This window comes from Rhipicephalus sanguineus, chromosome 6 (assembly GCF_013339695.2).
Source record: "Rhipicephalus sanguineus isolate Rsan-2018 chromosome 6, BIME_Rsan_1.4, whole genome shotgun sequence".
NCBI classification, from domain to species: Eukaryota; Metazoa; Arthropoda; class Arachnida; order Ixodida; family Ixodidae; genus Rhipicephalus; species Rhipicephalus sanguineus.
Window position 1 is genome coordinate 34,525,598 of NC_051181.1, and position 18,514 is coordinate 34,544,111.

An 18,514-nucleotide genomic window follows, 5' to 3' on the forward strand; every position below is an offset into this window, starting at 1 on the left:
TTTTTCTTTATTTCTTTGTAACATTTATGATTGTAACTCTTCTTGTAAGTCTGTAAATATAAGTTGTCTTGATTTTTCTCTAAACTTCTCCAGCGTATCTTATTCTTCAAGCGACCAGCGAATCCAATGTTAATTCCTCCCACTTCGTTTATACCACCTCGGGTGGTGCGTCTCGGGCGCCGAGTGCGGAGCGTTGTTTTTTTTACCTTCAAACATAATTTCACCTCCCACTTCGTTTATATCACCTCGGGTGGTGCGTCTCGGGCGCCGAGTGTGGAGTGTGGTTTCTCATCTTCAAAAGAACCTGAACTTTACTCGATCATAAACCGAAGGAAGAATAATTTGCAAGATTTTTTGTAGCCCAGTTGTGATTCTGTAAATAAACTTCTTAGCGTCGTCGAAAGTTATTGAAATCGAATACAGCTGTATAATGCACGAGATCATCGCCTGAAGCTACTTGTACGATGGCTTATCACTTCGGAAATAGAACTGCTTTAAACATAACGTTCATCGCCTAGCCTTCTCATGATGCAGGTACAAATAAAGTAACTCTTCAGGAAACTCAGTAATAATTGGCATGTACTACGCGGGAAGGAAGATATAAAAACACGCTGCGGCTCCACATGCGCGCGCGGTGCTCGGCAGTGGCGTGTGTTTGTGGCTTTCTCCGCGACTACTGTACCGCGCTTGTTTTTGTTAGAAGTTAGTTGCACTATGGTTAGCATTTTAATCTGACTGTGCAAGGTCGTTCCTACGAGAAACGAACTTGCGTCGGATGAACCCACTTGAAGATAATATAAGTCAGTGAATTACGTAATATCCTGGTACTTATATCATGTGTACAATAATTTGAAGTAGCACAAGATGTTTATAATTATCAATTCTAGACAAATATGCCAGTTAGTTTCGTTTGGCAAGGCGCCTTTTGTTGCAATATTTGTGTTTGATAAAAATGATGTGAAATATTTGTCCCGTCGTTATATTGTTTCCTGAAGCATACTGGTTTATATTAACATAAGTTGTTTTAAGGGTTAAGCAGCACTGTTCCAAGAGCTTTTTATCCACTGTGCTGGGGTGGCAAAAGCACACCTCAATTATGTGCTTATATAAAGTTCATGTTTCTTTTGTGAGCTTTTCTTAAGGCATAATGAAACTGAAAAAGCGGTCTTACTTGCAGGTTGTGCGACTAAGATGTAGCGTTCATTGTGAGAGTGCTACATTAATTTTATAAAGTAATTATTAGGGGAAACAAATCTAAATTATCATATGTAACTATGTGTGCAGAAGTTTACAGAAGGCTGGCAAAAGTGGCTAACGTTTTTTTTTAATGGCTTGCAGCACTACAAATTCAAATCTATATTCCAGGCATTGATTGGCTTTAACACGACTAGAATTGATTTCCTGAATGGCTGAAATTCATCATATTATACAATATGTAAAGCTCGGCATTATGGAGTGTGCACATGGGCCACACATACTCTTATTTTATCAATTTATGCATTTTATATTGTGTAGCAGAGCTGATATAATTTTCGTCATTTAAATTGCCTATATGGCAATCTGCCTTCTCCAACCACGTAGTGTTTACTAAGCACATAACTTTCTGAAAGTTCAGCTTGCAATGGCACCATTACAGTTTAAAGCCCCTATACTTCGTAAAAGTACCGCCATCTGCTCTCCCCTCCGCCGCCTCCTCTCCTGCGCGCTCTCGCGCGCGACGGCGGCGCCCCCTCGAACGCGCCACGCGGACGCGTGAAGCTTTCAGGCCGGTTGCGCGCTGGCGCTGCCACTTCAGCCACAGCTTTTCTAGTCTAGCCGTGGTCGCGTGCCATGTCTCGCATGCGGCTGTGTGTAATGACTCTATTATTTCTGCGTTCATTTTCTCAGTTGGTGTAGGTGTGCGCACCATATAATTCCCTTACAGCGCGCCAGGAGACCTGCTGCAAGCAACGTACAATTTGTAGCAAATTGCATGTCGTTTACGGTTCTTTTCGGAGCGCAGCGTTTCCCCGTGTATTTATTGCATCGGCAAGAAATATTTACATGGCAGCTGTGATGTCAAGCCACGCCGTTTGGGAAGGAATAGTTCCCGTGCGTATAAACTATCTCTATCATATATAACTGCAGCAATGCCTGCAATTCCCATGAAGGTGCTCGATCAAAATTTCATGACATTTCATATATGTTACTTCTCCTCGGCCTGCCCGCCGCGGTGATGTAGCGGTTTCGGCGCTCGCCTGCTCACCCGAAGGTCGGGTGTTCGGTCCCGGCCGCGGCGGTCGCAATTCGATAGAGGTGAAATGCTAGAGGCCCGCGTACTGTGCGATGTCAGTGCACGTTAAACAACACCAGATGGTCAAAATTTCATTTCCGGAGCCCTACACTACGGTGTGCCTCATAATCATATCGTGGTTTTGTGATGTGGAAGATTTATGCTTCAATACATTCAGTTGTTAGTCTGCGCTCGTCCTGTGTACTACTTCTTCTTTTGTTCCGTCAACCGCGCAGTTTTTTACCATTCTATGTCATACCAACTAGCCCCCCAACGCACTTTACTCAAGCTAGGTGGAAATCTTATCACAGCAGCAAAACACCATAAGCGTCGGAGAACGTTCTAAACATGAATGAACGTTTATTAAAATAAGCGCATGGCTGCGCTTTAATTGAAATTTTAAATTTATTGCTTTGACCTACTGCGCGTCAAACAGGCATCTGCTGCAACTACCGCAGCGTGTTGAAACTTATGCGCTATATCTGTGACGCGATAATTCATGATGACACGCCGGCCGATGAGCCGCGGTCCGCTGAACTAAAGCCCCGCTCATGTTCCGAATTTTCAAAAAGCTCTGACTGTCACCCAGAAGTGGTTCGCCAAATTAGACAATATGGTGGAGGAGCTGCACGCAAATGCACTGCTTCCGATAAATCCTGCGCGCTAGGTTCTTTTTTTTTTGCTATCGCACTTTCATTCCGACGCTCGCTCCGTCTTCGCCATTCCATCCGCACATCACAGTGAAAGGTTAGTAGAATATGTGGAACACAACCTAGTGTTCTAGTGCACGACATTCGTTCTTTCAGAGTTATTAATATGTGGGGTTTTACGTGCCAAAACCGTGATATGATCAGGAGGCACGCCGTAGTGGAGGCCTCCGAAAATGTCGACCATCTGGTGTTCAAGACAGTCACTTGCTCGAGAAAGTGACTGCCTTGGTGCATGACAAATAACACGAAATTTCGCGTGACATTGAGTAAGTAATACACCACATATCTCACACGGCAAAACAAGACGCCTGTAAAGAGTAAAAACGCACGAGCACTTACCTCACAAAGCCGCGCCGATCTCGGCTCGAAGTTTGCTCGACCGATTCTGCGGAGCCAGATTTTGCGACGACCTGCATTTTCTTTTCCGCACGGAATGCAAAAAAACTTTTTCACATGGGTGTCACGGTTATGGCAGCCAAACGCACAGCAACCCGGCATCGCGACAATACGAGCGAGACGCACACGTACGCTTCAAACTTCGTGCACTTCACATGGGGCGAACACACAGCGCATGGCACGTCGGAGCGTTCAACATGGCGCCGAGAGGCGAAGGAGACAAAATACCGAGAAAGAGGGCGCGCGCTACCACGTGACCGCAGTCGCCCTATCAGAGGCGTGGAGAGGAGGAAGCGGCGTAGATCAAGAGAAAGCTGTACTTTTCCGAAGGTATAGGGACTTTATTACAGTTGTCTGCCACGTGCCGTTGCTCCGGTTATACCTGTTCTTATAGTGCAATCTGAGTGCATCATTCAAGTCCCTTGCTGGTATAGAAGCATAGACTTGCCTGAATACATTGTATGTATTGTGTGTGAGTTGTAAGGTCTGTGTGGTGCGCCAACACATGAATGTTTTCTGGTATCCTTTACATATGTACCCAGTGATCTCACCTGTTCGTGGAACTGAAGCAGACGACAGCTTGCAGAAAAAGATGGGAGCGTTCTACCTGCGAGCCTGGTCGAGTTTATATTTTATGGTAGGCATTTGTTTCGATCTTTACAAAAAGCTTGGACATGTTGCGCCTGCTCATGAACCTATTGCACCTTTTTTGAGGGAATTCCCAGATCAAAGAAACAAGACCCTAGACGTAACTCCATTAATGTATACATCATGCTGGACTTGACCTTCTGTGTTGTTTTCCTGTTTTCTAACAGGATTTGCTGAAAGTTTCGATTGGAAATGCGATATAAGACGCAATTTTGACTAACTCTAACTTCACAAAAGTGTTTTATGTCAGCTTCCTGTACCGGGCCTTGGCAGCACATCTAAGCGTTCTAAGGTGCATGATGTGTACGATAAAGTTTTCTTTGCAACTCTTATATTTTTACTGCAATCTTTTGTGCAGGATACACATGCATGGATACACATACATGGATTCCCTACAAGGACCCTGCGCATCAAAAGCAATCTATCGTCAATGTTAAGAAGGGAGATTAAATGAGAGGAAGATATGGCAGGGGTACGCCATATTTTCTTTCATTTAACCTCTGCTTGTTTCCCAGTCAATAAATATTTTTATTTATTTTCTTTTGTTGAGAAATGTCTTTGTACAGTACAAGTGTGTAGAAGGTGCATGCATGCACTTTTGTATGATGCTTGGCTGCCTGTGTATCAACAAGCAAACACATGGTTCTGATGTGTCCTTATGAGCGACTTTCTTGTGAGTATGAAATATCCTGTTTGCAGTGACCCTTGGCCAAGCTTGTGGTTCGTGGCCAATGACATTGATAACATTCCAGAAACAGAACTATTACAGTGCATGACAACATTTATGTTATATCCGTACTATCATCTGGACAAAACATAAATGTTTTCATGCACTGTAGTAGTTCTGTTTCAGGAATGTTATCAATGTCATTGGCCACGAAGCACAAGCTTGGCCAAGGGTCACTTCAAATAGGATATTTCATGCTCACAAGAGAGCCACTCATAAGGACACATCAGAATGACGGTGGCCAATATGTTTTTGAATGACATTAGAAGTACAATATTAGAGAATCAAATGAGTGTTCATGTCAAAGGTCGTTTCATGCTCACTAGACTATCACATGTTAGTACACACCATAATGAAGGTGGCCAATGCTCACTAGACTATCACTTGTTAGTACGCATCAGAATGACGGTGGCAAATATGTTTTTGAATGTCATTTCAAGTACATTACAAAACTCTAAAGGGACACATTAGAGCGTCAAATGAGTGATATGTCAAAAGTCATTAGACGTTCTTTTTGAACTCGTCTCACATTTTCATAAGGGCTGTCTACGCCTCCCATGTTGGCATTGTACTATAAAATATTTCGTCGATGAAACACGAGATCGAGCAACGCATCCACAAACGGTGCGATAAAAAAACGGCAGCACCGTGCCTATCCACGTGGTAAAACTAAACTACGTAGCGGGTGCTTCCGTTCACTTGTATCACCCCTGACACCTTATTTGCCCAGTGTCCTAAATATAGGACGGCTGGTTTTACCACGTCGTAACTCGTGACTTCCCGACATTTCAACGACACAACTAACACCGGTGAATTTCTGAACTCTCAGGAGCTGGTCGAACGAGTATTGGAATTACTTGACGAAGAAAGAGGTGTCATAACTTACTTTTTCTTCCTCTCCATCATGGTTTTCACAGAAAGCGCGCGTTTGCCCAGAGAAAACGGTCGGCACGTGGCAGCACGAAAAGCAAGCAATGTCTGGCTCGCACACGTTGAGAATGAGGCCTGCTTGATGTGCTGTAGGTGGCGCTAGTCATCAGTTAAAGAAATAGCGATGTTAGAGTGCATCAGAGAAGCGTCCTATATGTAGGACACCGGGCATATATGGGTTAAAGGCGGAGTTCATTTCGCCACGGTACGCGCACCGGTTGTTTTGTTTGAGAGCGCTGCAGTACGGTAGCGCATAGGGTGCCTCGATGCCAGCATGTCCTTTGTCACAAAAAAACTACATAGCTCATTTTGGAATGCTCTCTACAACGTAACGAAACGCTCCTGCCCTGGGTGAATATTAAAAACGTATCACACTTGATCCTAGTTTATTAACTTATTAAACACAATATAAACAGTACTCTAACGAGCACCGCATGACTGCCAACGATTTGTTGATGGTTTCATGCAGTTGCGGCTAACCACTTTTCTTTAAACAAGTGGTTACAGTTACGTGAAACATCCTGAAAATATCGTTCACCAGGATGCAGGAAACGAGTACCGTGCTAGTGTCATGATGTCGAAACAGGAGTCACGGCATAAATGCTACATCGGGACGGGAAGAAAAGCTTTGGTTTAGATTGAAAATCAGGTGCATTTTTGAAACGTTTCATTTGAAGGGATTCTTAATTGTTCGCGTAATCACTCCTTCCCTTAAAATGGTGCGTTACCGCATGCCACGGTTAGTCCACCCAGCAATGCAGATCTTCAAACCTGGAGATAAGGTACAGGTAAGTAGCTATCGTTCCATCTCTATACCATGTGTCCCATAGCTGAGAGAAACTCCTTGAACATGTAATTATTACCTGACCGAATATAACGAAGAATATTTGATCTCATGCGGACATTATAAACCACAAAGAACAAGATTAGAAAACCAGCGCAAAACCACAGGACACACAGGAAGGGGACGCACACAGCGCTGAACTCTCAACAAATTTATTGTGAAAAACCAAATGCATCGCCTATAAATACACATGAACCACTCGCATAGTAGTGCGTCACTGGACATAGCGCAGATAAACCGCGAATAGCACAACCAAGACCGATCACATCAAACGCCTCCGTAGATACTCAATTTCCTTGGGCAATAATGCGATTGACGGGGTGCTGACACAGTTTTCACCCAACTGCGCAATCTTATACGCTTCAACAACTTCACGTGTTAGGCGGTCCCTGTGCTTGCTGACAACAATACATTTCTCAAAAATAGGTGAGCACGTGCACGACCTACAGTGGATGGCTAACCAGCCATCTTGTCCACGTTTTACATTGTTGTCATGCTCTCTCATTCTATCGTTAGCACAACGACCCGTCTGTCCTACATAATATCTACCACATGTGAGAGGAATCTGGTACACAACATTTTCAATACAATCGATATACCTAGTTCTGTGCTTCTTCTGACAACCTTCTTCCCGGTTCATTGAATTGCATGGCCTCGTCAAACGGCAAATACTGTTTAATTTTGCGGGAGCAGAAAACACCACTTTAATGTTTGCTTTTTGCGCGATTCTTTTCAAGTTATGCGATGTTCTGTGTATATATGGAATGACAGCGACTTTTTCTTTTTTGCCCTTTCCTGGTTCATGATTTTCTGTATTACATGCTCGAAATTTTTTGCGCATGCTCTCTGCGACAGCAACGATTACATGTTCAGGATAGCCTGCGGCTACCAGTCGCTTCACCTGTTGTCCTAACGCTTCTGAGAGATTATGAGGACATGTCCGTTCGAGCGCATTGGTCAAGCTAAGGTTAACAATACCCCGTTTTACCAGCTTTGAGTGTGCCGAGCTGAAAGGGAGAAGGGGTTTTTCACCCCGAGGTTGGTACATCCAACAGATGTGATCCCTGTTGATGTGAAACAAACATCCAGGAAACGAAGTCTCCCCTCATCAGGGAATTCGCATGTAAGCTCCAGGGGGTTAAAGAGTTTTCTAAAAACACCGAGGGCATTGTCGGCGTTAGTCTTAAATTCGTGAGGGTCACCGTCAATGAAAATTAAAAAATCGTCCACGAACCTAAAAACTTTTACCACTCTTGTGGAATGTAAGGCGTCACATACGGACCTGTCAAGTTGCGCTAAAACCAAGTCACTTAACACTGGGGCTATACTCGAACCGATGCACACTCCTGTCTTTTGAAGATGGGGCTTGTCATTCCAAACAATAAAAGTTGACGTTAAGTAGAAGGTCAACAATTCTAAAAACGCATTCACAGCAATGCCCGATGTGTTCTGAAACGCTGTGGAACCAAATTCTTGAATGGCATTCTCCACACATTGTAATAACAAGTCATGCGGTAGTGAATAAAACAGGTCCTTAACATCTATTGAGAAAGGCGTCAGACCTTTGTCACAGCTCGTCACAAATTGCAGCACTTCCTTAGAACTTCTGACTAGAAAGGGGTCGTTGACATTTAGAATATTCAAATGTTTTTGCAAGAAAGCTGCAACACATTTCTGCCAAGAGCCATTCTCGGACACTATAGCTCTAAAAGGTAAATCCACCTTGTGTGTTTTGGCACTGAAAAATATTTCCAAGCAGTCCTTTGGACTGCCTGCTATATTACGACGCAGATTATCAAGATTCAGGTTGCTACAGATTTCTATAGCTTTAGTTCGTAATTTTTTCAGGGAAACATCATGCTGGACAAATGCAGAGTCAACAGCTTGCTGCGCCTTACCATTGTACACTCCTACAGGTAGTACGGTAAAGCCACCCTCCTTGTCGGCAGGTAGAACACATAGCGAATGTTCCTGAAGATATTTCACAACACCTTTTAGCGGCAACTGCGACCGACTGGCCCTTTTGTGTGTTCGCCTACGAATCCGTGTGCCATCGTGAGCGCTATAGCCGGTCTCACTTGCCGTGCGCGATGTTTGTCGTTCTGCATGAGGAAAAAAGTGCTCCCTGAAGACGTCAGACGCTTGTTCTGTGGTTACATGCCTTCTCAAGGGCATGGCGTGAGGGTGTGCAAGATTCTTCGGGCGGAATGTCAGCGACAGATACGCCTCTACTACGACTACTTGCAAGCACAGGTAGGCTTTGGCACATCTTCCGCGGCCACTCAGCGTAAGCTGATGGAATTCCGGCGATTAATCAGCCAGGCTACTGAATGGCTGTGGATGCAGCAGTTGCCGTATCTTCGAAGCTGCCTGCCGACAAGACGCCAGCAACCAAGATGCACAGTCCACACGACGGGGGGAGTAACACTCCCTAGTCAGGTTATGGACGTGCTTTCCCTGGGGCCAAAATTCGCCGTTGAGCCAAAGCGCACCGCACCAGAACTCCTCACCATGGTGAGGCAAGTATCTCGCCTTGCCACTGAAGGAGACGAAGAGCGCTGCATATCCGAAGCCGTGGACGAACTTCAACGCTGCCAGCCGAGTCGGTCGCAGTTGCCGCTAAAAGGTGTTGTGAAATATCTTCAGGAACATTCGCTATGTGTTCTACCTGCCGACAAGGAGGGTGGCTTTACCGTACTACCTGTAGGAGTGTACAATGGTAAGGCGCAGCAAGCTGTTGACTCTGCATTTGTCCAGCATGATGTTTCCCTGAAAAAATTACGAACTAAAGCTATAGAAATCTGTAGCAACCTGAATCTTGATAATCTGTGTCGTAATATAGCAGGCAGTCCAAAGGACTGCTTGGAAATATTTTTCAGTGCCAAAACACACAAGGTGGATTTACCTTTTAGAGCTATAGTGTCCGAGAATGGCTCTTGGCAGAAATGTGTTGCAGCTTTCTTGCAAAAACATTTGAATATTCTAAATGTCAACGACCCCTTTCTAGTCAGAAGTTCTAAGGAAGTGCTGCAATTTGTGACGAGCTGTGACAAAGGTCTGACGCCTTTCTCAATAGATGTTAAGGACCTGTTTTATTCACTACCGCATGACTTGTTATTACAATGTGTGGAGAATGCCATTCAAGAATTTGGTTCCACAGCGTTTCAGAACACATCGGGCATTGCTGTGAATGCGTTTTTAGAATTGTTGACCTTCTACTTAACGTCAACTTTTATTGTTTGGAATGACAAGCCCCATCTTCAAAAGACAGGAGTGTGCATCGGTTCGAGTATAGCCCCAGTGTTAAGTGACTTGGTTTTAGCGCAACTTGACAGGTCCGTATGTGACGCCTTACATTCCACAAGAGTGGTAAAAGTTTTTAGGTTCGTGGACGATTTTTTAATTTTCATTGACGGTGACCCTCACGAATTTAAGACTAACGCCGACAATGCCCTCGGTGTTTTTAGAAAACTCTTTAACCCCCTGGAGCTTACATGCGAATTCCCTGATGAGGGGAGACTTCGTTTCCTGGATGTTTTGTTTCACATCAACAGGGATCACATCTGTTGGATGTACCAACCTCGGGGTGAAAAACCCCTTCTCCCTTTCAGCTCGGCACACTCAAAGCTGGTAAAACGGGGTATTGTTAACCTTAGCTTGACCAATGCGCTCGAACGGACATGTCCTCATAATCTCTCAGAAGCGTTAGGACAACAGGTGAAGCGACTGGTAGCCGCAGGCTATCCTGAACATGTAATCGTTGCTGTCGCAGAGAGCATGCGCAAAAAATTTCGAGCATGTAATACAGAAAATCATGAACCAGAAAAGGGCAAAAAAGAAAAAGTCGCTGTCATTCCATATATACACAGAACATCGCATAACTTGAAAAGAATCGCGCAAAAAGCAAACATTAAAGTGGTGTTTTCTGCTCCCGCAAAATTAAACAGTATTTGCCGTTTAACGAGGCCATGCAATTCAATGAACCGGGAAGAAGGTTGTCAGAAGAAGCACAGAACTAGGTATATCGATTGTATTGAAAATGTTGTGTACCAGATTCCTCTCACATGTGGTAGATATTATGTAGGACAGACGGGTCGTTGTGCTAACGATAGAATGAGAGAGCATGACAACAATGTAAAACGTGGACAAGATGGCTGGTTAGCCATCCACTGTAGGTCGTGCACGTGCTCACCTATTTTTGAGAAATGTATTGTTGTCAGCAAGCACAGGGACCGCCTAACACGTGAAGTTGTTGAAGCGTATAAGATTGCGCAGTTGGGTGAAAACTGTGTCAGCACCCCGTCAATCGCATTATTGCCCAAGGAAATTGAGTATCTACGGAGGCGTTTGATGTGATCGGTCTTGGTTGTGCTATTCGCGGTTTATCTGCGCTATGTCCAGTGACGCACTACTATGCGAGTGGTTCATGTGTATTTATAGGCGATGCATTTGGTTTTTCACAATAAATTTGTTGAGAGTTCAGCGCTGTGTGCGTCCCCTTCCTGTGTGTCCTGTGGTTTTGCGCTGGTTTTCTAATCATGTTCAACCAACAAGCCCAGCTCTCCGCACTTTTGGCACAAAGAACAAGTTGACGTTATTCTGGGTTTATAAAAATGTTTTACCAAGGCTAGCACGTGAAAGTTATTAAATACACGACATATGGTGTGCGTAGGACGGAAGTAAAATCGATTCGGGGTACATTCTCATCAAGCGGCAGTTTTTGGAAAGAGCCGATGAGTACTAACCTTCCTTACCTCTCAGATCTTGGTCTCCCTGCACTCTTAAAAAAAAAGGTGTCTGTACTGACTCCCTTTGGGTGGTAATCGCCTTGCTACACATATGATGACCTTTTGGGGTGTCAAACGACTCCCTTCGTTCTTCAGACCAATGACTCCATTCTTCACAAGCAGAGAGAGTATGTATTACTACCAACGCAGGAGTCTACGCGACTACCTTTTATTTCCCGCTAGTACATCTGGGTAGTCAGGGTGACCCCTTTGCCATGGTAACGTTGAACCCCACTCGAGCGTTCCTTTGACTCCGTTGTCCTTAAGGACAGTGGTGTACATGACTCCCCTGGCAAGAGTCAGTGTGACGACTTCGTGGTACTCAATGAGACACTCTGCAACAAATAATGCGTTTATTTTTCTTCTTGGTCGATATTGATGAAACTTGCTGAGTTTAGGTTTACTTATGTGGCGATTTCAAATATGCAATTATCTGGAAGAAAACGCAGTTTTAACACATAAAAATTTGATGTGTCTTGATGAGCAAGCCTTTCCAAACTTGGAGAGTTACAAAGTAAATCGAAATATCGCTATAATTGGGGATAAAACTCCATGCAATAGTTTCAAAAGAGTTTACTGCGCTGTTCTGTCATAATGTTCATGAACCCATAGCCCGCATACGAACCCGCGTTTTAAACCGGTTTGAGTTAAAAGTTACGTAACATTGAACTCTCGTAAGCGAATCACCAGCTAGACATACCCTTACTCGTCATTGTTCAGCATACTATAACTATTGTTAAGTGGGTTTAGAACATGCATTCTGGTTGCGTTGCATACAGTTCCCATTTCATATAATTGTGATATGCTTACTTTGTAACTCGTTGAGGTTTGTAACTCGTGCAGGCCTAACATGGCACATGAAATGTTTGATATACTTAATTAACGCGACATATACTAGTAAAAAAATATTTGCATTTTCAAAATCAGCGTACAAATACACATAAACTAAACAAGTTTTATAGAGATTGATCAAGAATTTCAAAAGAACTTCAAATCAGAGCGAACACCATTAGGGTTTTTATCTGACAATTGACGAAAGTTGGTGCCACTACCTCTTGTTACTCAACAAGGCGCTTCCACCGGGATTACTCAAGCAGGAACACTGTGGTGGATGCATGACAGCCGCAACAAGTTTTTGAAGCAACTTTACAGTGGTGCACTCGATTCCTCTGGGGAAAATAAAATACTACTCGAAGTTTATATAGATGAGTCTCAGAACAATTCCCGTTCGCGTAAAACACCAAAAAATGTTTATTCTAGAAGAAAGTAAACCATGCAACACGGAAAAAGAAGAGATGCGGACAGCTCAAAGGCTAGCGTTTGGCTTGTCTGTCTTTTCTCTTTTATGTCTGCACGCCTTCATCCTACAATGAATTCCTGTAAACAAACTGAAATTTCTGTCATTCGTAAAATTATTCTCTGAATCGGTTTTAAACACTTCATGCCATTTCATACATGTTCACATTGTAATCGCAAGCTACTGTTTTATCAATAAGCACCTAAACAATAGGCAGAACATCCTGCAAATAATGCCTAGTCCTTAGCCACGTCTCCACCATTGTTAAGCATTAGGGTGATTCCACGTAAGATCGAACAAACGACGGCTGGTCGGCCTCGTAAATTTATTTCAAAATTTTATATATTATTGCCTGCTGAGTGGAAAGAAGAGATCCGCAATCTGTTTTGCCGCCAAAAATTTTTTCGAAGCACAGGAAATCAATAATGACGAAGAGGTGGAGTGGAGCGCTCATCCGCTCCGCTGTTTTGGCCAACTTTCGTTATGAATTGCACAAAATATATTAAAGTTAGGTAGCTGAAATTTCTTTAACTAAATATATGCATGTTTTTGCTTCTGCTCAGGTATTTTTAGTTTTTATGTGTAGTGTAGATGTTTTTATAAAAAACCTCAAAATTGGCCCAGGGAACGTTATTTTCTTTATTTTGAACGTCGTTATCTCAAAAAAGCCTTTTACCAGAGCGACAAAAATTCCACATTACGTTTTTCGCATGCTTATCAACCAAGCTGCCGAATCTTATAATTATATAACGTTTCAGTGAAGAGATATGATCGGGCTAACTTCAAGAAAACACCGAACAATGGAAATTTCTGACGACAATTAAAAAAAAAAACCATGTTTTACATTTCTTAAACATTGTCCACTCATTCTCCTGCACATCAGCTTTCACAATCATTGAAAACATGTTGCATAATGTTGTTGCACTAATAGTTACGGCCCCTCCAATGAGACCCTTAGGCAAGGATTGACAATTCCGACTTCTTGCCTAGCAAGTGTATAAAATGCAGGCCGGATTGAATTTCTTTTTATTAAAAGGCTAGCAGGTCCCGAAAAATGTGTCGCCGGCACTGAAGACGTTAATTTTGAAATTATTTGGTCGCTGCAGCGGCCACGAGCGCGGGGCTATCAAGCAGGCGCGCGCGTACCCGAGATGCTCGTTGTAAGAGACTGTGCAGTGAGAGCTCGTTTTCACGTCCTCAGACCGATTGAGTTCGAAACAGCAAACCCTCTCGGGTGACTTGAACGCACGTGCACTGGAGCTTCGCAATTCTATCCGCCCTCTGTTAGCATCGCAACTAGGCGCTGATAACACGGCGGAGCTGGAAACAAGATGAAAACTCCATAAGGGAGCTATGAGCGCTCGCTTCACGCACGCTGCTGCCTGAGAAACTGCGCTGCGCCAGTTAGTTGCGATCAGTGAAAAGCATGAACGTGGTGCTCCAGTGGCAAAGGAAATGATATGGAATGTCAAAGGAAAGAAAAGCAAAACTATCGGTAACCGGATGCGCTTGCCTATCTTAGATGTCGGCAGCAAACGGCCTGAATTGGCCGCGCGTTCGGTGCGCTGTTCACACTTCATTCGGCGCGGATAGGTCTTGTGCTTTGCTCTTACTCTAGTGCTCCTGTGCGTCTCATGGCGAGAAAGTATAATGAGTGTATTGTGCAGACTACCTTTCGAAGCACAGGAAGCTAAGCTTAAAGGAGTACTGACACGAATTAAAAAAAAAATTCGGATTGTTGCTCTAAATAAAAATACTGGTGTCGAGAAAGCTAAAACGACTATTGTGGTGCCTGGGAATGCATCGTATATATTTTAATTAGCGCCACCTTATAAAGACACTTTCGGTTTCGATATCGAGGGGGTGGCTTCTCAGTGTCGTTTCATAGCAGTGTGACGTCACGGAGATACAGAAACTCGCGACGTACTAGTGGCAAATCCGTCATCTGCTTGTGGTGCACATAAGCAACGATGAGTGAATTGTCGTCCAGTGATCCTGACAGTCATTTCTACGATTTAGGCTGCATGCAGGACGCAGAACTCGCAAACTCGGGGGGAACTGTCTTGACTCGTCGGGATAATTTCCTTGCAGTGGGGCTGGCTTGCAGATGCTCAGCGACGAAAACTTCAAAGTCAAATTAACATAGATTATACGTGTTCTCCGAATCCAGTGCGTGGACAGCGTTGACACTGCATACCAACGAAGCAAAAAATGTCCCTTTTGTGATGTCTCAAAATTGTGTGAATACTCCTTTAATTATTGCAAAAAAGCCAAAATTTCGCAGAGTTACCAACCTAGCCTTTGAAGGAACGTTTAACGCCCGAAAGATCAGTGACTGTTAGTGAGACGGACTACTTGTGCTACGCGTGCTTTTGCTACCACTGCAATGGAAGATCTTCACGGAAGCCACAGTTTAACGATGACATTCTTATGCCCCTTCAAAAAGAAATTGACGTCATTATCCAGATCATTGCCACTACCGGTGCACGTGCGTTCAAGTCACCCGAGAGGTGTTGCTGTTTCGAACTCAATCGGTCTGAGGACGTGAAAACGAGCTCTCACTGCGCCGTCTCTTACAACGAGCATCTCGGGCACGCGCGCGCCTGCTTGATAGCCCCGCGCTCGTGGCCGCTGCAGCGACCAAATAATTTCAAAATTAACGTCTTCAGTGCCGGCGACACATTTTTCGGTACCTGCTGGCCTTTTAATAAAAAGAAATTCAATCCGGCCTGCATTTTATACATTTGCTGGGCAAGAAGTCAGAATTGTCAAACCTTGCCTAAGCGCCTCATTGGAGGCGCCGTAACTATTAGTGCAACAACATTATGCAACATGTTTTCAATGATTGTGAAAGCTGATGTGGAGGAGAATAAGTGGACAAAGTTTAAGAAATATAAAAAATGGTGTTTTTTTTAATTGCCGTCAGAATTTTGCATTGTTCAGTGTTTTCTTGAAGTTAGCCCGATCATATCTCTTTACTGAAACGTTATATAATTATAAGATTCGGCCGCTTGGTAGGTAAGCATACGAAGAACGTAATGCGGAATTTTTGTCGCTCTGGTACAAGGCTTTTTTGAGATAAGGACGTTCAAAATAAAGAAAATAACGTTCCCTGGGCCAATTTTGAGGTTTTTTATAAAAACATCTACACTACACATAAAAACTAAAAATACCTGAGCAGAAGCAAAACACGAGTATATTTACCTAACTTTAATATCTTTAAACGTACCTAACTTTAATATCTTTTGTGCAATTCATAACGAAAGTTGGCCAAAACAGCAGAGCGGATGAGCGCTCCACTCCACCTCTTCGTCATTATTGATTTCCCGTGCTTCGAAAAAATTTTTGGCGGCAAAACAAATTGCGGATCTCTTCTTTCCACTCATCAGGCAATAGTATATAAAATTTTGAAATAAATTTGAGAGGTCGACCAGCCGTCGTTTGTTCGATCTTACGTGGATTCACCCATTATGTGTGTGTGTGTGTGTGTGTGTGTGTGGTGTGTGTGTGTGTGTGTGTGTGTGTGTGTGTGTGTGTGTGGTGTGTGTGTGTGTGTGTGTGTGGTGTGTGTGTGTGTGTGTGTGTGTGTGTGTGTGTGTGTGTGTGTGTGTGTGTGTGTGTTCACGGTGGCTCGGTGGTTCGATGGCTGCGCCACAATGATGACCACTAATCCTTTCGTCTTCGCCACACAGGTGATCGTTCCCGTAATCACCCAGATCGTCTTGCCATCTCTTGGTAATGTCTGCTTGACCCGCATTACAACGAGCCCGCTACTGCGCACTGGACGCGACATGGAGCTCTGCTCCTCTGCATTTGGCCTCCCAGCGGCACTCTCCGTGGGGTATCCGCCCCTTGGTCCTGCTTGGGAGGTGCCATCGTCATCAACAGTCATCGTTCGGTCAACTATAAAAGAACGCCACCCGCGCTCAGCAATTCGTGGGCTCGGTGGCTGTGCCACAATGATGACCACTAATCCTTTCGTCTTCGCCACACAGGTGATCGTTCCCGTAATCACCCAGATCGTCTTGCCATCTCTTGGTAATGTCTGCATGACCCGCATTACAACGAGCCCGCTACTGCGCACTGGACGCGACATGGAATTCTGCTCCTCTGCATTTGGCCTCCCAGCGGCACTCTCCGTGGGGCATCCGCCCCTTGGTCCTGCTTGGGAGGTGCCATCGTCATCAACAGTCATCGTTCGGTCAACTATAAAAGAACGCCACCCGCGCTCAGCAATTCGTGGGCTCGGTGGCTGCGCCACAATGATGACCACTAATCCTTTCGTCTTCGCCACACAGGTGTGTAAGCAATACTCCCTGTTTTCTAAACGGACGAGCAATTACTTTTTAGTTCAGCTACCGGGCCCACGGTGTTGTGTTGCTGTCGCTGTTGAAATTGTTGATGCAATTCGATGTTTACTGTTACTGGCTGGCGATATCGAATCTATAACCCTGGTCCTGATACATCTGCCGTATTGTCTGAATTGCGAAAACTAACTACCGGGCAGTCTCAGCTGATTTCAGAGGTTAAGAACCTTAAAGACAAGCTATTAACTACTGAACAAACATTAACTGTCGTAAGCCAACGCCTAACCGACCTGGAACACCATTACCAGAACCTTCTCTCAATCAGGACCGACATTGACAGCTTGAGGGCCGACTGTACACAAACAGCTGGCTTAGTTTGCAACATTGAAGCCCGACTGGATGAAGCAGAAAATCACTCGCGCCGAAACAACCAAATTTTTTATGGTGTTCCTGAAACAAACACAAAAGAAAGCTTCGCTCAGTCAGAGCAACTAATTATTGACATCTGTCGCAACAACTTGGACGTCAATGTAGATCTTAAGGAAATCGACCGTGCACACCGTCTAGGTAAATTCAGCCAAAACCGACGCCGCCCTATAATAGTTAAGTTTACTTTTCACAAAACTAAATCTGCAATCCTCTCCTGTGGCCGTAAATTCAAGGGAACAGACTACAGCGTGGGAGAGGATTTTTCCACTGCAGTCCGTACTGCACGAAAACACCTTCTTGCTTTTGCTAAATCTAAAGCAGTCCCATATTCCCTGAAGTACAAAACGCTCTTCATCGGACCGCAGCGTTACATTTTTGATGCATTATCTCAAACGGTAAAGGAATGTTGTGTCTAGCAATCAGCTCGTAAAACGAAAACGCCCTGTCGTACAAAAACCACCCCTTTAAAAGATCTGTCCTTTTCCATAATTTTCACAAACATACGTAGCTTCTTGCCGAAACGTGAGGCTATATGAAATCTTCTATCGTCCTCCGCCAGTAATCTGCTGGTACTAACAGAGACCTGGCTGACTAATGACGTCAATGACGTTGAACTTCTTGCTGACTTGCCAAACTTCAACATATTCCGGAAAGACCGCGAGGGCTCCCGAGGGGGAGGAGTTCTCATCGCTGCTAGTCAGAAGCTGTCTTGCTCCGTTATTAATATCGCCACTGACCTAGAAATAGTATGTCGCGCTAGATGAAAAACAGTTTTAATCGGTGTATGTTACAGGCCACCACGAAACAGCCCCGACTTTCCAGAGAAACTTAATAATATACTAACCCAGCTTCATACCGCACATAGTAATGCCAGTGTTGTTCTTCTCGGTGATTTTAACTATCCAAGCATTGACTGGATTAACCAAGTTTCCATAGTAAGCAATTCTGAAGCAACCAACTTTATTGACGTTTGCCTCAATTTCAACCTTGCGCAATTGGTCTCCGAACCAACACGCATCACGCAGGAATCGGCAAATATTTTGGATTTAATCCTTACAAACAGTCACGAAAGCCTATCATCTATTACTTACCTCAAAGAAATTAGCGATCGTAAGGTTATCCAAGCCACATTTAATTTCGCGACAGTCCCACGCCACACTTCCATAA

At 44.1% G+C, this 18,514-nt stretch overlaps 1 pseudogene; it reads left to right on the plus strand.

Annotated features, from left to right (window-relative positions):
• The first annotated feature begins 16,402 nt into the window (after positions 1 to 16,402).
• Positions 16,403 to 17,763, plus strand: LOC119397185 (uncharacterized; annotated as a pseudogene).
• The last annotated feature ends 751 nt before the right edge of the window (positions 17,764 to 18,514 follow it).